The 24,021-nt window shown below is 37.2% G+C and overlaps 1 protein-coding gene across 27 annotated transcripts in view; it reads right to left on the bottom strand.

Annotated features, from left to right (window-relative positions):
- NFASC (neurofascin) overlaps positions 1-24,021 on the bottom strand; it is a 220,330-nt gene that overhangs the window by 152,992 nt on the left and 43,317 nt on the right. The window lies entirely within an intron of this gene.

Genomic DNA, 24,021 nt, shown 5'->3' with positions numbered 1-24,021 from the left:
ACAAAAAACTCTGAACTTGAAACTATATTAGAAAAAGGGGGGGGGGAGGTTTAATATCCAGATTGTATAAATATATCTTACGTTATAACCTGGAAGACAACTGAGTAAAAACGTCCATGATTTCATGGGCAAAAGATCTAGGGAGAAATATAGATCTTGGTAAATGGGAAAACCTGTAGAACAAAGGTTTCAAATTTTCAGTTGCGGTTTCAATTAGAGACAATTTATATAAAATGTTCTATAGGTGCTATACAATGCCAGCTCTCCTAGCCAAAAATAGGATTCTGTTGGAGGTGTAAAATAAAGAAAGGGACCTTCTTCCATGTGTAGTGGTCTTGTGAATTGGTGCAAGCTTATTGGAGGAAAAATATTAAGGAAACAAATGCAATGATCCACTATCCCGTTTTTAGAAATCCAGGGATGTGCATATTGGGGTTATTCAGAGATAATCTAGAGAAGCCGGAAAAAGAAATTTGCCAGTACAGAATTGTGGCTGCATGTATAACAATTGCCAAAGATTGGAAAGGTGAAAAAATGTTAAACATTAAAAATTGGAGGGACAAACTCTGGGATTACACACAGATGGCCAAGTTTTCTAGTAATTTGAAACATGGAAGTCATGATGTTTTTTGGAAGAAACTGGAAGTTGGCTATAGCATATCTGACAGGAGAATTTAAGAAATGAAAACAAGAGGAATCTATTGATCTAGAATTATAGAGGGGTAAATAAAATGAGCATAAACTCTACAAGGATTAGTGACAGAAGCCAAGGTGGTGGGTGCACTGGGGGGGTGGGACGAGGGGTGACTGCAATGTGGATGGTGGGTTGTCTATGCATGTGTGCATGTTTGTATATGTGCATTGTAGGTGTATTATAATTTAAAAAAATACTTTTAAAAAACCCCCCAAAAAAACCAAACAAGATATCTCATTATATATGTATATGCAAATACAGGCAGTCCCCAAGTTATAAACAATATAGGTTCTGTAAATTTATTCTTAAGTTGAATGTTATAGGTAAGTCTGAACAGGTACATTTTAAATTTATATATGGCTGGAGATATATATATATATATATGCCGTCCCTTGCCACGCGTTGATGTGGCCGTCTGTATATATGTGTTTTGTGTGTATGTGTGTGTGTATGTGTCTAAATATTTGTGTATCTGTGTATACATGTGTGTTTGCATATATATATGTGTGTGAAGATGTGTATATATGTATGTATATATTTGTGTGTTTCTATGTGTATATGTATATTGTGTATATGTTTGTGCTTGTCTATATGCATATATGTGTGCATGTATGTGTGCATGTGTATATTTGTGTGTGTATGTAGATGTATGTGTGTGTATATTTGTATGTGCTTGGGTATATATATACACATGTTTATGTATATGTACATGTGTATATGTACATGAGTGTGTGTGTGTGTGTGTGTGTGTGTGTGTGTATATATATATATATGGGGTTTTAAGTTCATTCTACTGGGTTTTCTGTTGTTGTTTTTGTAATTTTAGGAGTGTACTGTCCAAACTTTGTGTCAATTCGTCCAGTGGTTTCTGAGTTATGTTAATCCCAGAAATGAACATTACATTTATATCTATACCTATAGCTCTATCTAACTCTCACACACACACCCATGGCGCTTGTTTTGCTGTCTGTGTTCCTGTTCAGAAGATTTCACCTCAGTTCACTTCCGCTTGTTGTGGAAACAAGGATTGGTGATAAAGCTTCTGCTGAGACACCTTTTCCCCATGATACCACTTTCAAGAATCAATTTCCCTTCTTAGATATAGACTTCTCTCACTTCCTGTTGTCTCACCCTCGTTCTTAACTATAAGTCATTTGTAAATCAGATGTTTGTAACTCGGGGACTGCCTGTACCAGCATTCCAAAATCCAATAAATAAATAAGTAAACAAATAATCCCGAATCCAAATTTCCTCTGAATCCCAAGCATTCCACATATTGAATACTCAACTTGTACCTTCTTTTTTATTTTTGCCTCTCTCGCCCATGTAAATAACCAATGTGTGTGTGATTATCTTGTAGCACAAGGTGATTTTATAAGATAATGATTCAGACCATTATTTAGACATTCTTACATCCAAGCAATACTAACCTAAACATTTTTGAGGAAAATAAATCTTCAGATTTCACTGGATTAATACTACAATACCAACTCAAAGACATGTAAATTGTTAGGAAGTTAGGATTAGGTACAATGCCTCCCTGCTGTATTATCTCAGACATCTGACAAGGGAGCAATGTGCTGGAAAGTGTTTAGCTGGCTAAGATCTGCTGGCAGAAGAGCCACAAGAGTGAGGGAAGGAGGTGATATATCTCAAAACCAAACTCCGTCCAGTTCTAGGACACAGTCACAATGCCTGCAAAAATTTAGGGCAGTGATGGTACCTCTTAGCCATTTCCAGCACCTCAACAATGAGAGCAGATTTCTACTTCAAATCCTGTCTGCACATCTTTTGGATATTGTTGGTGTATTTGTGCATATTCAGACCAGTTCATATTATAGCCTTGTTGGTTTATTTCTATCAATGTTTTCAATTGGAGGTTGCCTTGTATTTTCTTGAGTATTTCCACATATGTTGGCCATCTTTTACTACCTTTGGGATTCCCACTTCGTTTGAAAGCTTCCTGGATCGAGGTCCATTGTGGTATTTTTGTATAAAATGTTCCAAATTTTCATCAGGGTCTTCCTAACTGGGTGTTTGTTAAAATTTGGATCTTCTGCCACTTTTCCATAAATTAAGTAAGTATGTAAGCCAAATTTTAAATTATCTTCTTCAAGAGTAGAAAAGACAGATTTTGACAAGATATTACAATCAAGAAATCAACAACTCTCTAAGCTCCACAACCTCCTGTTAAAATTGCATACAGAAAATGAATATATCTAAGAATGTATGGTAAAATGGGCCAAAAACATTGGCCAATCGATCAGCCTAGATAAATGGGAATGCCTTTGAAGTGTAAAAAGTGTATTCACTTCTGGAAAATTTCTACAAAATGTTTTATTAGTCCTATATTACACCTGCTAAATTAGCCAAAATGCAGGCACAATTAAAAAACACTTGCTGGAAATGTAAATAAGCAACAGGATCATTTTTCCATATGTGGTGGTCTTGCAAGAAGGCAAAAAGCTTTTGGATTGAGATCCATAAACCCACTGAAAAAATATTAAAGCTAAAAATACCTATGCACCCAGAAATATTCCTACTAGGAATAACGGTCAGATCACTGCTGAAGTCACATGATAAACTCTTCACCTTGATGGTAACTGCTGCAAAAATCATTTGCGCATGAGCCTGGAAATTGGAGGAAACACCGGTAATGGAGGAATGGATCATGAAAGTGGCGGAAGTGGCAGAGATGGACATTCTGACGGGATATCTCCAGTCAAAAGACCCTTCAGAATTTAGGAAAGACCGGGAACCCTTCAAAAGGTTTTTAGAAGGAAAGACTATTTCAACATGAGGATTTTAAGTCTGACTAATATAAAATGCTAATTTTCATCAAATAGTTTGACTTTCTTCTGAAGAAAGGCATGATGAAGAATCCTTTGCAGCTCTTTTGGTGTGACTTCCTTTTCCATGGTATATGTGTTATGGTGGAACTCTTGACATGCGAACACTATGTTGATGTTTAGAAAAGGGATTGTGTATGGTTGTCAAGAAAAGAAAGAGAAGGGAGAAAAAGGGGGGGGGGAGAGAAGTCAGAAAGGATTTTTTTAAAAAATATGTAATACTATGTGGACAAGCTGGAATGCTACAAAATAGAAAAAAAGTGATTCCTGGAAAAGTTAAACATGTTGGCATAATGTTAATGAAACATTTGATTATGATTTTGGACATCTTTCAATTTATGCAAATTGGGCTTTTGCAGTTGTCCATGCCTGTGTATGTAAAATAGTCAGAAAGCTCTAGTCATAAGAGAGTACTTTGTTGCCTGCTCCCATTCTAATGTTTTTTTTTATTGATGTGATATCAGGATGTATTTGGACATACTCTGAAACTCTTTTGATCATGAGTTTCTTGCTTTGTAAGGAATTTCCTTAAAAATACATTGGGATTTTTTTGTGGGGGAGGGGGAGAAGTAGCTGATGGCACTATTGCTGTAATCTAGATGGAAACAGTTCTAGTTAGGAATAGTTTGCATGGATTTTCCTTTGAAAATATCTTAAACTCGAGTGAATGGTAAAGTATATTATACTTATTTTGTACAAGTTGCCATCGGCATACAGATCTAGACATGTTTCATTATTTTTAATGTATATTTTCTGATTATAGATGAGATTGTTTGTGTCAAATAATTAATAAAATAAAGAAAAAACAAAAACAAAAAGAATAATATAGACAGAAAGCTAAGGATACATGCAGAAGGACTAAAGAAGATAAAAGTATTCCAGCTAAAATGAAGTGTAACCAATTCCTAGGAGTGAGCTTGTGCTTTTGAACATTTTATCATTTATAAACTGGAAACATATTCTGCTTTGCTTAACAAACAGTGAATCCTGTTACATGTCTTCTTGCAACTTTCCAAGGCTTGGAATAAAAACTGCAATATTATATATATATATATATATATATATATATATATATATATATATATATAAAACCAAAGAAAACAGATTGGATTCAGCATAGCTTGAGCTGGCTAATGTTTGTTTAGCTGGTCTTTGGCCATTTGGCTAGTCAGAAGGACTAAACATCTAAACATGCTTAAATTATTGAGGCATGAATAACATATTTTCCAGGAAAAGGAATAAATACCAGGAAAGGGAGAAGGCAAAATGTATTTCTATTTATTTACTTATATATTGAACTTACGGACCCCTTTCTCCCAGGATGGAATCCAAGGCAGTTTCCAGATGTTTAAAACAAGGTTAAATGACATTCTTATTTCACAACATTTAAAAATAAATAAATAACAATATATTAAAAGCCATGCTTAAAAATAATCAATTATATATTTCTTCAGTTCTAAGATGCACTTTTTTGCAATCCCTAAAACATCTCTAAAACAGGGTACATCTTAACATCGCAAGTAAAAAAGGTATGCATCTGATGGTGGTAGTGAAATTAGTGTGCATCTTACTAACAATAGCTTCTTAAGAGTTGAAGAAATGGGGGTAACAACAGATTTTAAAAGTAGAACACAGCATACCGTACACACACTACGGCTATGTAGCTTGAAACTCAACGCCCTGATTTTTTAAAAAAGGTTTTCGCTAGTCATCGGAAAGACAGCAGGGAGTGACCAAAAGGACTGCAAATGGTAAAGTGTTCAACTACATGTAGCTAATAGTTACAGAAAAGGCTCTCTTTTGTGCCCTCATCAAATGTACCTGCAAAGGTCAAAATAAAGTTCTCTCCTGTAGATTTCAAAGCTTGCACGTGCATGTATTTTCTGAGTTTCGGGCCATATGAACATGGAGGTTTCTAGATAGAGACTGGATGACCATCTGTCGGGAGTACTTTGTTTGTGTATTCTTGCATGGCTTGGCGGGTGGATTGGAAGGCCTGTGTTCTCTTCCAATTCTATGATTCTACCTTTCTCAATGTCAACTTAGAATGTTAATTCTTCATCTCTGTTTTGCAAAGTGAGATGAGGCTAGGCCAGTAGATGAGACTATTTTGCACAGTATTTTTTCCTGTGTATAAGCTATCTCTTTACAAGTTCTTTATAGGATGAATTATCCCTGAGGTATCTCTGCTTTTTGTGAAATATGTCTACGAAAGACAAAAAAAGTATCTCAGTTCAGATTCCAGGAGTAGAAGATTTCCAAACTACAGGTCTCTTTTAATATATTCACTTCATTAAGGATGTCTAAGCAAAGCTGTCATGCTTCATCGATACAGATCTTCTACCCAATAAATAAAAGTCGACAACATGACAATCTTATTCTCATAGTAAATGGTCTATATTTGAAAACAGGGATTTGTTTTCTCAGACCCCAATATTATGGCAAGTTGGTAATGTCTGACCACTGTCTGGAAGGAAACTAAGGATGCATCTGCAATGTAGAATGAATGCAGTTTGACACCGTTTTAATGCTATGGAATTTTGGGATTTGCAATTTGTTGAGGTACCAGTACTGGCAGATAAGGTTAAATACCTTATAAAACTATCAAGTCCATGATTCCATAGCACTGAACCATGGCAGTTAAAGTGGTGTCAAACTTCATTCATTCGAGAGTGTAGATCAGGAATAGGCAAACTTCAGCCCTCCAGGTGTTTTGGATTTCAACTCCCACAATTCCTAACAGCTGCTGGTAAGAATTGTGGGAGTTGAAGTCCAAAACACCTGGAGGGCTGAAGTTTGTCCATTCCTGATGTAGATGAACCTCCTCTTGATAACACATGCAGTTGGAAGAGGAAACGGCAAATTCAATGTAGCTACAAGATATGGCTATATGACAAACATGCAAACCATAGTGCCACTCAGTAAAAACAGTCTCTTAAATGTGCTAGTCATCCATTTGACCAGAAAGATTAAAAGCACTCACTGAAGTTGCCCTCTTCTTCCCAAAGTCCATCTTTAAGCACATCTGGTTTCCATGTGCTGCAAAAATGCCTTTGACCTTTCCTTACAAACCCCAGGCCTTTCAAACTGCAGTGACAGACTGAAGGAGCATTGAATCTGACATGCTATCCTTCAGCGATCTGATGCACAACCTTTAGATAACATTGCAATGGACAGAAAGTGGGTGTGGAGAAAATGAAACAATTAAGTAGAAACAGAGGAACTAGGCAGAGCTAGATGAGAAGGCTAACAGAACTGGATCATCTATCTGTCTCCTTGGGTGGCACAAATTTAGGGCAGTGATGGCAGCCCTTAGCAATTTCCAGCACCTCGACAATGAGAGTGGATTGGATTCAGTACAGCTTGCACTGGCTAACATCTGTTTAGCTGGTCTTTGGCCATTTGGCTAGTCAGAAGGACTAGACATCCAAACATACTTAAATAAGTTTGAGTCATTAATAACGTATTTTCCAGGATAAGGAATAAATACCAGGAATGAGAGAAGGCAAAATGTATTTCTATTTATTTATTTATTGAACTTATGGACCTCTTTCTATTATATATTTCTTCAGTTCTAAGATGCACTTTTTTGCAATCTCTAAAACATCTCTAAAAACAGGATGCAACTTAAAATCATAGGGTGTGTATATATATATGTTTACATGGCCAAAAAGATATGTCTCTAAGTCTAACACTCACTTCAATTTCTTCCACTTTCTTGGGTTTTATGCATAAGACTTGGCAGAGTAACAGTAAAATGGTTCCTGCCAGTCTAATGAGCTATCAACCTATTTGTTAATCCCAATTGTTCAAACCAACTTGTAAATGAGATGGCAACATTGCCCACAGGTTCATAATCTTTAACAGCCTAAAGTCAGGTAGTAATGCAAAAGGCTGTGCCAAAACATGCAATGCTTGGCGTAAGAGACGCCTTTGAAAATTATCACTTAGAAGAATTCCAAAATCGAACCCTGGGATGGAGAATGTGTGTCCCTTGAGATGTTGCCTTAAAATTGCCACTGGCCATACTGGCTGGGGCTGACTGGAGTTGGAACCCAACAACATTTCAAGGCAAACACAAAACTGTCAGTACTTAAACAAGGACAGTGTAAAAGAAAGCTATACAACTATTTTGGATCCTTAGGATTACATGGATAAACACTGCCTCCTCCCAATACTTCTAACATTTTCTGCTTACATCCAGAGTTATACTTTTACTTTGTTATATAACTTGCACCTTGTATAGATAAAGAACAATAGCATCAATGCATCACTGAATATCTTATCTGCAATATGGAGCTGCACATACAATGGAATATGTTTTGAACTCAGAATTTCTATTGTCTGTCAAAAGTAGTCATTGTTAGAGCTACTTTTTTTTTGCTTTTGCTTATGACAGTGTTTCTCACCCTGGGGGAGGGGACCCCTGGGGAGTGGTCATGAGGGGGGTGTCAGAGGGGTCACCAAAGACCATCAGAAAATACAGTATTTTCTGTTGGTCATGAGGGTTCTGTGTGACAAGTTTGGCCCAATCTTGTCGTTGGTGAGGTTCAAAAATCTCTTTGATTGTAGATGAACTATAAATCCCAGCAACTACAACTCCCAAATGTCAAGGTCTATTTTCCCCAAACTTCACCAGTGTTCACATTTGGGCATATTGATGATTTGTGCCAAGTTTGGTCCAGAGCCATCATTGTTTGAGTTCACAGTACTCTCTGGATGTAGGTGTACTACAACTGCAAAACTCAAGGTCAATGCCCACCAAACCCTTCCAGTATTTTCTGTTGGTCATGGGAGTTCTGTGTGCCAAGTTTGGTTCAATTCCATTGTTTTTAGAGTGCAGAAAGCTCTTTGATTGTACGTTAACTATAAATCCCAGCAACTACAACTCCTAAATGACAAAATCAACCTCCCCAACACTACCAGTATTCAAATTTGGGCATATTGGGTATTTGTGCCAAATTTGGTCCAGTGAATGAAAATACATCCTACATATCAGATATTTACATTATGATTCATAAGAGTAGCTAAATTACAGTTATGAAGTAACAACAAAAATAATTTTATGGTTGGAGGTTACTACAACATTAGTAACTGTATTAAAAGGTTGCGGCATTAGGAAGGTTGAGAACCACTGGCTTATAAACTTAAAAATTGCTCCTGAGACATTTAGACACAAAATAATAAAAGAAAGGGAAAAACGTTGCTGGTGCTGGTACTGTACACTGACTTCAATCAATGCAGTTTAAAAGTAATCAATTTTAACTAAATTGTCTGCTGTCCATATTTATTTAGGATTAGCGCTGCTTTCGTTGGCGAATAATATCCTTGATTCAGCCTTTGAAGGGCTATTCTTTCCCATTGCCTAACAAGTCTGCCTGACTTTTGGAAGCCAAATATTTTCTCGCTATTTATTTGCATCCTAGTAACACAGGAAAAGGTTTTCACTTGGCACACCATCCCATCTGGTTTTTGAACCCTATCCAGATGATTTAATAGCTGTTAATTGGAGGAAGTGTTTGGCACCAATCTGATAAATAAGATGCAAATGGCTTTTTTCCTCTTGTGGGATCAAAGGAGTGCTGTGTTAAAACAGTTTCAACTTTGCAATATATAAATAGAGGGACATGGATGGCTCTCTAGTATTTCAATATTTTCATTCTGATAGTGGAGGACAGCACTTCAAAAATGGCCCAGAAGACTAGAGAACAATGTTTCATTTCCCGTTTTGTCCAACTAACACTAATGCTCAACATGCTTCTCAAAGTACTGAAGAAAGAGAATTTCTGCATGCTTCCATCACTTCACAATGGAAACTGGAGATCCATCGACAGTGCCATATAATGCAGTTTCATATTACATTATACGGCAGGGTAGAAGGGGCCTGTGATAAATGTGCCTAAGCAACATCATACTGTGGTTAAGACAATAAATGTTATTAATAGGGAAGAATGGCTGCAACAATTTGTTTTTGTCTGAATCTGCTGGAAAGGGCAAGATTCTGCCCCTTTATCTCTCTTCCTTAAGTTGAATGAACAGAGTACAAACTATTTTGCATTCTGAACCCAGTTTGCAGCAACTGATGTAAGCTGAAGACAAAGGGGGAAAGTAGTGGAGGAGAGAGAAGCTGTGACATCTTAAAAAGCAACTGAAATGGTTGGAAGATTAATTGGGGCTGCCTCTGCTAAGATAGGACAGTTGGTGAGCATGTTTCCATTGATAACCAACAGTTTTGTCAGAGATGCCTGATAGCCTTTCACACACAATAGCTACTACTTTCATTGTTATGCACAGATTCTCTCATTTAAATGTTTGTCTTGCAAGTTTTGTTCTGAAGAGAACATTTGGTGGCAAGGCAGAACCCAGGCCCTCTCGGCACATCTGCCATCATTATCATCAAGCATGACGAACGCTTGAGTGAAATTCTGCAGGCACGTAACAGTGTGAAGAGAGCAGCAAAAGCAACTGGCTCAAGACGGGAAGTGGTCTGGTGCTAATAGTAAACAAAAAAACAAATGGCTTAAGAATAACTGCTTTGCAGCTAATAGGATAACAAAAACACAGATAAAATCCAGAATCTGTATCAATCACATAAAAATAATAAAGCAATAAGATAATAAAATAAGATAAAAGAAGTAAAGACTGGAGAACTGGATATTTTAAAAAATCTCAAAATATCAGAGAAATAAAATCCACATCATTATATGACTTTTTTAACAGGTTTTTTTTTGCTAGGTATCAAATAAATAGAGGCACTGGATAACATTTCTATGCTCCTTGAGAAACTACGTGGATGTAGAGATTTTCATGTAACCATCCACACAAACATGACAGGGTATGTAATTGGGCAAGGGACCAATTTACAGAGATACTGGGTATTCAGAAGTGGGGAAGCGGGGTTGCTGAAGGCCAGGGAGCCTACACTAGCTGACCATGGATGCTGGGGAGGACAGAGCTAAGCAAAGTTACTTTTTGAACTTTTACAAAACCTCAGTGCTCAGTCAACAACAGTCAGTGGCCATGCTGGTGGGGACATTCTGGAAATGTAGACCTCTATTTGTCAAAGTACAGGGTTAGTCAAAATGAATAGGCCAATTCGGCTACAATTAATGTTCTTATTGGCCTATTCATTTTGACTAACCCTGTACTAGGGAGGGGGCACATGGAGCTGAGTGGAACATTTTGACCTGAAATTCCAATCAGGGGTCTTCCAAGTACCAAAAGGATAGCAGTCTACCATGAAACACAGAGGCACTGTGATATACACCTCAAATTTTGAAAGAATGTTTGTGGCTGTTATCTAACTTGCAGTGATGAGTTTCAAACTGAAATTTAAATAGGAGATTTCTTAGAACAGTGGTTCTCAACCTAAGGGTCCCCAAGTGTTTTGGCCTTCAACTCCCAGAAATCCTAACAGCTGGTAAACTGGCTGGGATTTATGGGAGTTTCCACAGGTTGAGAACCGCTGTCTTAGAAGCAAAATGAGTCTGCTATAACCCATCGGCAATTTTTTCCTTTAAAAAACAGGAACCACAACATCATTTTGGTTTTACTATTTAACATCTAGTCTAAAGAAAATCTCTGGGGAACTAGACAACCTGAATCCTCTTTTAACACAATTTGCGTAGGTATCATTATTTTGAAACCTGTAAAATGATATACCAAATGTACAACATGGAGGTAATTACTTTTCATCATCTATAATATGTTTACTAACTCCCAGATCAGTAACTGTAGAATACCAATTTAATTTTGGTACAGTTTTACAACTAACAGGAGATTTTGGCATCAATCCTGCCACTAAAGGTTATAGAAAAATGGATGACAACCCAATGACAGTTCTGCTTGTTTATGAGCTTGTGCTGCCTTCAGCTGTAGCTTTGTATCCAATAAATATTCTATCACAAGACCTGGAAATCAAATTCATACACTTGTACCAACAATTTAATATCAGAATTTTTATAACAATTCTGCACATTTGATATATGCAAAATAATACACTGTGGTAATAAGACTACCTCTGTCTTGTGCTGTTATATCTTGGGGCCTTTAACAATGAAATTCTGATATGCATGATGCAAGTTATGTTCACACAATACAAGAGTGAAATGGTAGTTAAAACAAGATATATATAGTAGGATGCTCTGCAGCCTTTGTACCTGAATTATCTCAAGCTAACTGTAATCATGCATCAAATTAAACCATGGCTTAGAGCACTGCTTCTTAGGCCCCTTCTAAACTGCCATATCATTCAGATTATCAAAGTAGATAATCTACTTTATCTGCTTTGAATTGGATTATATGAGTCTACACTGCCATAAAATCCAATTCAAAGCAGATAATCTGGAGTTTATATGGCAGTGTAGAAGGGGACTTAAACTATGAGTCCTGACCCCAGATGGGGTTCCCTTAACTCAATGTTCTTGTTCTGAAAAATTTGGCAACAGTAAGTTTTCTGAATGTTTCAAACATTTATATTAGTGGTTCTCAACCTGGGGATCAGGAACCTGGGGGGTCGTGATGGGGTGTCAGAGGGATCGCCAAAGACCACCAGGAAACACAGTATTTTCTGTTGGTCATGGGGGTTCTGTGTGGGAAGTTTGGCCCAATTCTATCATTGGTGAAGTTCAGAATGCTCTTTGATTGTAGGTGAACTATACATTTCAGCAACTACATCTCCCAAATGTCAAGGTCTATTTTCCCTCAACTCCACAAGTGTTCACATTTGGGCATATCGAGTATTTGTGTCAAGTTTGGTCCAGACCTATCACTGTTTGAGTCCACAGTGCTCTCTGGATGTAGGGCAACTACAACTCCAAAACTCAAGGTCAATGCCCACCAAACCCTTCCAGGCTTTTCTGTTAGCCATGGGGTTCTGTGTGCCAAGTTTCGTTCAGTTTCATCATTGGTGGAGTTCAGAATGCTCTTCTGAACTCCACCAAATCCCAGCAATGACAACTTCCAAATGTCAAAATCAATCCCTGCCCCCACCCCATCAGTATTCAAATTCTAGCTTATCGGGTATATTTATTTATTTATTTATTTATTTGATGCACTTATTAACCGCCATTCTCAGCCCATACGGGCGACTCATGGCGGTGTACAGTACACATAAAAGACAATTACAAAAGGCCAGTATCAACAACATATAACTATACAACAATTACAGACTACACAAATATGTGCCAAATTTGGTCCAGTGAATGAAAATACATTGTGCATATCTGATATTTACATTACAATTCATAACAGTAGCAAAATTACAGTTATGAAGTAGCAACAAAAATATTTTTTTGTTTGGGTGTCACCAAACATGAGGAAGTGTATTAAGGGGTCACAGCATTAGGAAGGTTGAGAACCACTGATTGCATGAGTTGAGCAGTATTTACAGTGGATCATGCCAAAAGATGCTTCAGATGTACTTCATAAAAAGCCAAATCGGCCTGTATAGAAAGCTTTGCAGATGCTGATTCATTATCAATAAATGTTTGGTTTTTAGATCTATTTTTATACCTATATAATATCATAAAAATTTCTCAGGCTGAAAGAGCTCATGAGTGGAAAAGTTTAAGAAGCCCTATCTTAGAGTATGAATGGCCCACTTTGCCCATGGGTAACATGTCTCACATCTTGCCATGACTGCTGCCATTGAGTACCATTGTAGTGTGATTACTACAATGACATTTTTTTCAATACTTCTAAAAGTGTGATGAAACATTCAAGCATTAAATAGGACTATGAGTTGCAGGATACATTAGCACCCTCTTGGACCTAATGGCTGTTAGATTTGCCATTAATATCCAGGGCAACTAGAGCTTGGAAAATACACTTTTTCAACTACCTCACAGTCAGTATGGAAAGCAGTCATCCTGTCCCTGGGCTGTGTAGAAGTTATAGTTCAAAATATAACCTGTACAGGCTCTTGTATCAACTCTGGCAGCAGCAGTAGACACAGCAGGGTAAGGGTATCGGCCTAAAGAGTTGTGTAGAACCGAATACAAAATAAGGTAACCTTACCAGTTTAGAATATCATGCATAAGTGGAATGAGCCATTCTTTTTCTTTTTTCTACCAGGAAGGGTATAATGTTTTTGCTTCTGCTTTCAGTTTCTGGTGTCTCAACCAACAAGATTTTGTATACCAAGTGTTTTAAGTGTGAGCCACGTGATAGCTGCATGCCAAACAGTTGCAAAGACTCCCTCATTCACAAACATGCATAAAATTCAAATAATATTTGCAAACAAGAAATGCAAAGCAAGACTGAAAAGGCAAGGAACAATTTGCCCATTCATATCCTAGCTGTTTATTATTTTGTTGGATGGCCTGTCTTATGAAACAGTGGTTCACATAATTCTCCCATCCTAATCATTTACTTGGAAGCAAGCCTTACTGAAATTTGCAATGGGAGATTATGTATTCTCCATAATTAACAGGACCTGTAATGCACTCTATGTAGGGCTGCCCTTGAAAACTGCCCAGAAATTTCAATTGGTACAACGGGTGGCAGTCAGGTTACTAACTGGTGCTTCTTACAGAGAGCGGTCAACCCTCCTGTTTAAGGAACTCCACTGGCTGCCGTTCATTTTCCGGTCCCAATTCAAGGTGTAGGTTCTTACCTACAAAGCCCTGAACAGTTTCGGACCCACCTATCTGCGTGACCACATTTCTGTGTATGAAACCACATGATCTCTTTGATCAACTGGAGAGGCCCTGCTCATGCTCCCACCTCCTTCATAGGCGCGATTGGTGGGGACGAGGGAGAGGGCCTTCTCAGTGGTGGCCCCCCGACTCTGGAACTCACTTCCCAGGGACATCAGACATGCCCCAACTTTGGCAGTCTTTAGGAGGAGTCTGAAAACGTGGTTGTTCCAGTGTGCCTTCCCAGAATAAGGAAAACTCTCAGCAATATGCCCTAAAAATGCACTTTACCGCTGATTTAGGACTGACTGCGTTCCCTCGATTCTCTCTGAAAATCCTATCCCAGTTATATCCTACCTTGTTCGCGTCAGCATTATTTTTTTAATTTTAATCTATTACATTTGGCCTGGCCATTGGTTTTAAATGCTTGTATGTCAATGTTGATTGTTTATTGCCTATTTTTGTTTATGTGATTTATATGAATTGTATTGTATTGATTGTTTTATTAATGTTTTGTTTATTGACATATTGTGGGCTTGGCCTCATGTAAGCTGTACCAAGTCCCTTGGAGAGATGGTAGCGGGGTACAAATAAAGTTTTATTATTTTATTTTATTAAACTATGATTCCCATCCCCCACAGCAACCATGGTTATTGGCTAAACTGGTTGAGGATTATGGGAAGTGCAACCAAAGGCATTTGGAAGTCTCAAGAAAGCAAATACAACCAATACTTTTAAACCTACAACATATAAAAGAAGTATTCACTGCAGTGAGTTCACCCATTTCGTATTTTCTAACCTTCAGCAATTGCTCTATACTCTGCATGGCATTATCCTTACAACATTTTAAAAAAAACAAACAGTGGCAAATCAGAATCCTTCTCTCTTTCTATGTATAGGTGTTTTTGTGTGTATATGTATGAAAGATTGCCCCAGTGGCATAATGAGTTAAACTCTTGTCCCGGCAGGACTAAAGACTGAAAGGTTGCCGGTTCGAATCTGGGGAGAGTGCAGATGAGCACCCTCAAGTCGCTCCTGACATGAAAATGAAATCTTCAGTAAGAGTTCTTGCAAACTTTAAAGTGACGTGGCTGGAGACAAGCAGAAACAATGGCTTTTAAAACTTGGCAACAGAACTGGTTGCCAAGAATGCATTTGGATCAATGCACACACAAACTAGCAATACAGGCAATTCTCTATAACTGCAGCAATCAATAGGCTTGTTAAAATTGGAATTGCTTATCATTTTATATCCTAATTTCTAGCTTTACTGGGACAGGTTGCTAATGACTTTATAATTATTTTCACAGATCAACAACAGTTGTAACAGACAGACAGCTGCTGCTAGCAATGGAGAGGAAGTTGACATGACATCACCAACAAAATCCCTGGCCACTTCTGCAATCCATCTGCACTGGAAACAATTCATATATTAGTCAGGCTGAGAATCACATAGTGGTCCCTGGATGTCTGAACTGTGAGTTCCAGTATAATAAACTATGGAAATGAATGTCGGGAGCTACTGTAGAACAACATTAAACGACTGTGCTGTTAATAATAATTTCCAAAAAAGTATTGCAGTATAATGGCAAGAAGAAAAATACAACTTTCTTACATTCATTGGGGATGGGAAATCAATCATACTCCCATAGATTTTTCCTGAATGGTCAATGGTCACTGGCAAAGACTGTTGACTTGCTAAAATGGAATCCCCCCCCTCCCAATCTAATTATGCAACACAAGTTCTTCTCTAGTTCTTAAGGAGGAAAAAAGCCAGTATCATCAATTCATACAACCTGCAATGATGAGCCACTATCATGTGAGATCAAATTACAGTGTAATTATTATTACTGGAATGCACATCTACTATTTATCTACTGAAGATGAAGAAAGAGTAATATTTGCAGTATATTTTTATCCTTCTCACTTTCTAGGAAAGCAAGGCAACACATGTGTCCCACACACTGCATCTACACCGCTATCTGGTGAGAGAATAAGGCAGAGACGGTATATGAGATTTCACTTTTTCCAGTCAGGATTGTGATTCTACAGGGATTTGAACCTATTTACCTCTGGTCCATGATTTCTAATTGTTACGCAATGCTGAGTACAGCTCTAAATATAATTAAATATGTATCATAAGCCATGCTATTGTCACTTAATAAGGCTATAGCAGTGTGATCCACAGAATCAAAAAGATGGTTGGCACATACTTCAAGTGAGTGACTGGCTAAACTATGAACAAATTAAAGACCCTAACTGAGAAAGAGAAAGACTGGGAGTTCATTTCAGGTTATCAGATGAGCAATGTTCAATGCGCCAGGATATTTCTCCTGACCTGCTTTCACCTTCAATTCTGATATAGGTCACCATGCTTATTTAAAACCATTTAGATCCCTTGAGGAGATGGCCTAAAGACCTAATAAATGTACTGAAGCAGAGTTTTCCACAGAAAGAGGCCAACTTCAGCTTCTCTTTCCAAAGCTAGAAAATAAATGTTCCTTCTGGGCTTACAGAGAATGACTGACAATCATTCTATAATGTAATAGCTGTGGATACTGGTAAAATTCCTTTTCCAATGGAGGAGTTCTCCTTATTTACACCACCAATTACAATGATATGGTTATACCTGAACCCTGAAGATGCTTAAACTGCCAAATTCATTTCTCAGTATATCCAGAGAAAGAGCTCAAGAAAGTTTTATTTTTCAGTGCTGGAAAACTTCTGCCAATCATTATAGACAGTTGTGAGCCTGGTGGGTCAATGGTCTGACTCAGTAAAAAGCAGCTTCCTTTTGTTTCTTTGTTCTTGTTCCAAATAGTGGAAGTGTTGGGTTACCTAAGGTGAGCATAGCTGGACAATTCATCTTTTTGCACAATGATATTCATTGTTATTCTGGGAAAGCAATCGTGACATACACCATCAGCAATGCAAATGTGGAAACACAAAACCCTCAGTATTTCTAAAGCTTAAAGGAAAGGTCCCAAATAGTCATCTACAAAGAATTCTACAGAGGAATGGACAATTCTCACCACACTTGTTCTAGTAATGAGCTTTCTTGAACACTGTTTATGTTCATTCTGTACTCAGAATCAACTGAAATCTGAAATGTTCATCACACACACACACACACACACGTTACAATGCCATTTTTTCCTGATAAAGCCCTCCTAAGAATATAGCACTGTTTTCATTCAGGAAGTAAATCACACCATGAGCCTCTGTCAATATGACCAGAAGCAGCTGACTGAAGACACTCAACAATGCAGTCTGCTTTACAGCAATGTTGCTACAGAACTAATTGCAAATCCCTAAAATGACTAGATGTGCCAACATGTTACTATCACTTGATCTACATTTCACTAGAACATTAGAAAAAGCACTCAAAAACCACAGACACACAGTCATTCATTTACAAAACCTGTAAATAATTATTACTAGGAATCAACTTGTTTTAGCGGGGGCATCATAATTACTTAGGGACATGGCTCATGATTTTTAATCTTTTGGTGTTGGCACAGATGTTAAACTAAACCCAACCATGCTTTGAAAAAACATACACAACACTGTGTAACATCAACATAACCATTACCTATTTGTTCCAGTCCACAGGGAGCAAGAGTGTTCCCTGTATCCATAACAACTTACATTTATACATGAACTCCTTAGTGAATGGAGTGATAAAAATTATTCATGAAAAATATGTGCAGCTCCAGCCTCTGGCAATGCATGCAAATTTCCAGGCTGGATTTCCATCTCCTCTCACGCTGCCACCCCCATACAGTGTGGTGTCTTTCTCTGCTGCTGCTGAACTTCTCAATGCCTCTCTCTTTTTTCCAACTGAAAAGATATATATATTCCTTGAATTCAAGTAAACAACAGAATCTGATTTGAAACACGACAGGAATAATTCAACACTATATTGGACTGATAGATAGCTATTGTTTCAAAATCTATTAGAAGAGAGCAACAACCCAGAACACAATCCCAGGGAGTAATAGAGAGCTTAACCTCAGTTAATAACTATTGCAATCAGAGGTCACACTTTATCTTCATGGCTCAAACTGAACTGCTGATCTTAAAAACACACTAAAATCACTCATTCTCTTCTTGCTTTACTGAATATCGAACTGTATCACTTTCAGAAAGTCATCCTTGGGCACTGAGAGACATTTCAAATTTAATAAGCAAACGATGAAATGGAGATATTAGCAGTGATCGTGAAAGAAATGTGTTTCTATTTTTTAAAAAATAATTTATCCCAAAGACAAAATGGACCCACATACAAACTGTGGTTTTAAGTTTGTATAATGTTGCACCTGCAATACATTTTGCATAATAAATACATAATGAAAAATATGCTTGTTAAACAAAAGTTCACAAACATTATTTAGTCAGTGGATGAAAAATGAGTATCCACACAATTAATATACACATTTTGAAATGCACACATTTCAAGAAAAGAAAACAGAACTAACAAATACATCCAGACTTGAGTTGAAACAAGCTTCAAATTGAAATTAAACAGAAACAAATGTTTTAACAGATTTTTACATATCTAGTCACTATTGCTAAGATGATAACAAGAACTCCAAACCCAACACAAATTTTCCAACAAATCTCATTATTGTCTCTCACAAGCTTCTAATCAAGCTTACGGCTTCCTTTTTCATGGAGATTAGGCCTACGGAGTTTTATTTGCATAGAGAAAGCAAACACATGTTCCCTGGGGAGCATAAGAATAGAATAGCAGTATAGAGAAGAACCACCTCTGCATTTTTCAAACCATTTAGGGCACTTTTACAATTCAAGACAACTATCAAATTTAGACCACTTTTTACTGATATTTATTATTTTTAAAAGATTGTTTTAAGAAAGATAATGTGACATATGTTGAATGCAGGATTAATTCTAGGCAATTGAGGGACAAATAATTGTCCTAAAGGGTGAACATAAATGATGACCTGAATTGTGGCCCACTGTGCACTGAATTTAACCAAGCACATAAATAAACTGTTAGTCATGTGGTGACAGATTTTTAATCATATGGCCAAGTTTACTTCTATTTTTTCAAGTTATATCCACAATCTAACTACTTACTAGTAGTCACTAAATGTTACATCAAATATACAGCCTAGTTTTAAAAAAAGATCCAGCATGGTGTAATGGTCTCAGTGTTGAGCTATGATTCTGTAGACCAGGGTTCAATTTTCTGCTTGGTCATGGAAACCCCCTGGGTGACCTTGTGCAAGTTGCACACTCTCAGCCACACACACACAAAAAACAACCCTCGAGATAGGATCACTGTAGGGTTGCCTTACATTAGAAATGACTCGAAAGCACATGAAAAACAGAAGTGCTTGCTTGAAATATATATTTACCTCCACATTTCAATTTCCAGCATGCCTTTTGCACAACCAATTGCTTCTCATTACAAACACAGGAAATGTAATGATTAAACAGTAAAACCCTGATCTTTTCAATAATCGAATATTATTTGTTGATGCTAGCTTAGAACTTTGCATTCTTAAAACAGAATTCTGTGAAATTTGCTTTGTAAATCAAAGTTGACCTTCCAATTATATGCTTCAAATGCACTGGAAAAAAGCAAAGAAATACTTGATAGAAATGCAGCATGACTGTGGCATTCCCTTCACACAGGAGCACTCTCTTTGGAGATCAGATTAACAAGACTATGAGAAAATGCATGCTGATTTTATCTGTAATTAAACCAATCCTTTCAACATAACTGGAATGGGTATTCAGCAGTGCACATCCAGCTTTGTTTTTGCAAGCAATCATTTGTTCTAAAACATATCATCTTATGAGGGTGCTTTACTTGAGTGAAACAGTATACTGTGGGAGTGTTAAATAATATTACCACTGTCATGTAACAACATTTATATAGCACTCAAAGCAATCTCAGTAATCTCTACAACCTTGAAAAGTAGGTCAGCATGATATATACCAATACTACAGGCAGCTGTCTGAGAAAGTAGTGATTTACTTAAGACCTGATCTAAAGACACAGGATAGAACAACCCTATGGAAAGCTAAGCAGATTTGGGTTGGATCCAGTGCATTTTTGAGAGATTGCAAAGAAACCTCATATGTAACTTGAATCATCATAGAAAAAAAATAGTATAAATATTAATAAGAAAGCGTAAATGAAGTATTTATGAGAGAAACCAACATTAGAAATGGAGATAGCCTCAATGTTAGTCTCAACTGCTATGTTTACTAGTTAATCTCTTTTTCTTCTAAATGTTATTATTGATTAGAAACCTTACGTTTCCACCAGGTCCAGCTGTATAGCTGTTTGTTGAAATCTGAAGGCAATACAGTGGAATTATAGCCCTGCTTACCACAGATATAATTAATTACTTATGGCAGTGAAACCATTTAACTTTCCACCTCTGCTGATGGGCATAATTTCTCTCTACCCTTTAAAGTTAGCTGTGACACAAAATAATTTAATTTTCCATTCCTGCTGTGACTAAAATGCATGGTTCATGGCTACCAGCAGAATGGAGTAACCCGTGAATAAGTGTCTGGCCTCAGAAATACTGAGCTTGATAGATCATGATATATCAGCATAGAAAATAAATATTATTTAGAATGACAGGTTCTTACTTTAATAGAGCTCAGTGTGACTCCACAAAGAATCACTCATTCACATGTCTTCAAAAATAAACAACATATGAGTTGACTTTCACTTATCTGAAATACTTGGGACCAAAAGTATTTGGGATTTTGTATTTTTACAAAATCTTGGAACACCTATATTGGTATATATGTACATAATGCAATATCTTGGAGATAGAAACCAAACCTAAACATGAAATACATGTATACACATAGTCTGAAGGTAATTTTATACAATTTTAAAAATAATTTTGTGTATGGAACAAATTTTGTGTACATTGAACCACCATGAGCAAAAATGTAATTATAACAACCACTCATATGGAGAATTTTACATTTTCTAGTATTTTGGATTTTGGGATAAGAGATGCACAACCTATACTAATTTATATCAGATTCTCTAAACCATAGTCACTGGTTATCATACTGCAACATACAGTATGCACTACAATTGAAAAAAAAACCTTCAGAGATTATGTCTGCTGACAATATTTATTTAACAATTAATTAATTAATTAATCAATCAATGAAATAAATTAACAATTAAGTGTGGAACATTTAACATCAGAGACAAAACAACTCCAAGAAAAGGATGCTGGAAACAAATAAGAATAGTTATCACCACCATGCATTGTTTCTGAGTATCAATCGGTACCAGATTTTAGGGAATTCTCCCAAAAATAGCAGAGCATCCAAAAATACAAAAGGAATACTTAATTGAGCAGTCACCTCACAGCAAGCAGAAGGTGAAGTGTTGTGGTTGCAAAAGAATTCTTGAACTTATGAAGCAAAGATGCAGAGTTCAATCTTTAAAGTTTCAGAAAATGTGTATTTAAATATATATATAAGAACTGCATTTCTTGATAGAAAAGAATTTGTCTAAGCTTCTCTCTAATTCTATTACTTCTAAGGTTCAAAAAAAAAAGAAAAAGAGGAAAAACCTCCAAACACTACATTTCTTCAAACACAGAGAGTAAAGATCTGCGCAGTATCGGTTTCTCCTGTTTCATCCGTTCTTTTGTTCATTTTGTTTCAGGCTGGGAACACAAAATGGGAACCCCTCCTCCAGAATGAAAATAAGTTCAAAACAAAAGAAAGTGGGAGGGGGTACTATTTCCTTGCCTGCTTTTTGGGTGCCTCGCCTGATGCCTGCCTCACTTTGCCCACCTTCGACTAATCTCCTCTGCAAGCGGAGGGGTAAGCATCACAGGTGGAGTGGTACCTTAAGCCCTGTTCTGCAGATGGAGAGGAAAACATCACAGAAATAGTGATAGCTTAAGCCCTGTCTTTAAACCCAGTTTTCTTCTGCAGGTGGAGAGGAAAGCTTCACAGACATAGTTGTAGCTTAAGCCCTGTCTTTAAACCCAGTTGTCTTCTGCAGATGGAGAGGAAAGCATCACATAAATAATTGTAACTTAATACCTGTCTTTAAAACAAGTTATCTTCTGCAGACAGAGAGGAAATTATCACATAAATAGTGGTATCTGAAGTAATTCTGATGCTTTTAATCTAGGTCATAATTAAGGATATAAGGAAAAACCATGCAATTGCCAAAAACAAATGGAAGGAGAGGGGAATCCCCCCCCCCCATTGCCACCAGTTAAAGAAGAAGTGAAATAGTTGGTATGAGCACTGGGCTGTGTGTGTGATGTGTGGAGCATCTTCAATATTTGGCAGGAATGAATGGTGCCCTGCCCTGCCCTGCCCTGCCCTCATCCTACTGCTGCTCCTGGAGAAGTTAAAGGGCAGGGCCAGCGGGAGAAAGAGGGAATGTTTTCAAGGTAATTTTATTTATAGAAAGAAAGAAAATCCCTAAAAATCAGGGGATGACCCAAACATTATAAAACTTGGGCTAAAATTGGTATATGTGCCCTCTATGTGTAGCAATTTCCCCCTCTCTAGTCCTTAAACTGAGGGGAAGGAGAGCCTGGGGAAGCCTGCCCATTGCTGCCAATTTTCTTTTGGCCATGGAATGAAAACGCCCATTCGGAAAGGTGGCCATTTTCAGGAGGTGCTCAAAAATGTAAATGGGTGGGCTTTACAAATGAAACAAACAGAAACAGAGAGTGATTCTATACGAATGCACAAGACTAGTAAAAAGAGGTCTGTGTGCAAATATGGAAAAAGCAGAAGTAATACATGAAATTTCAGTTAGAAAATGGGAGGAGTAAGAGACAAAGAGAGAACAGACATTCAAGACATTGAGCTGGGGGAGAGGGGTTCCCTCGGCCTAGCCTAAAGCTAACTAACTGCTCCTTATTGAGGACTGCAGACTTGAGCAGTGTGAGGTTGACTTCCAACACTAGGAACCCCAATGTCAGAAACCCCAACGTCAGAGGAAACTAAGCTTTGTCTGATTTATAAGTATAATGTCAAAAATTAAAAAGCTATGCAAAGAAAGACCAGGCCTGACTAAGTCTGACTCTTAAAATCAGAGGGCACAGACACTATTGTCTGCCAAGCTCTAGTGCACAGGTTACTTTAAAAGTAATTAGGCATAGTTATTGTAGTCAGTAGCTATTTTTATCATTTTAAAAAGCAACTTTTAAATTTTCTCTTTCTCATAAACATTTAAAATTATTACTTCTGGGATTTTTAAGAGCCTCTTGAATGTCACAGGCCTGTAGAAGAAAACACACACACTCATGTCATCATCTCTTCAGCTCTTCTACATCCATAATAGAGCACAATTCAGAGGCATGAGGCACAGGAAGAGTCAGCACACAAAGTAGGAGACAGTTCTCTTCAAGCATTTGTTTTAGAAACCAGTTATTAAAGAAGTATCCAAGATGATACTGTTACACTGCACTGTAACTGTAACATCCCCATTGTTGAAGAAAGGGAAGTAACTACTTACTTCTAAGGCTGGATCTACACTGCCATATAATCCAGATTATCGGATTTGAACTCGATTATGTGAGTCTACATATAATCCAGTTCAAAACCGAAAATCTTTATATGGCTTTATAGATAGGGCCTCAGATTTGAAACAACATCCTCTGGATGAACACTGTTCTCCATTAACACTGTTTTCCATTACAAAAGGGGAGCCAAAGTCTCTGTGGCTCTTGTAAGTGATTGATTTTAATTTTTATCCTTCTTGCCATATTAAAAATGTTATCTAAGGTAGTGTAAAAATATTAAAATACATATAGAAAATGTATTTTGCATAAACTATTCATTCCAAAATGGTCTG

This window comes from Anolis sagrei, chromosome 4, assembly GCF_037176765.1.
Source record: "Anolis sagrei isolate rAnoSag1 chromosome 4, rAnoSag1.mat, whole genome shotgun sequence".
NCBI classification, from domain to species: Eukaryota; Metazoa; Chordata; class Lepidosauria; order Squamata; family Dactyloidae; genus Anolis; species Anolis sagrei.
The sequence above is the reverse complement of the archived record's forward strand: the minus strand, read 5'-3'. Positions and strand labels throughout refer to the sequence as shown.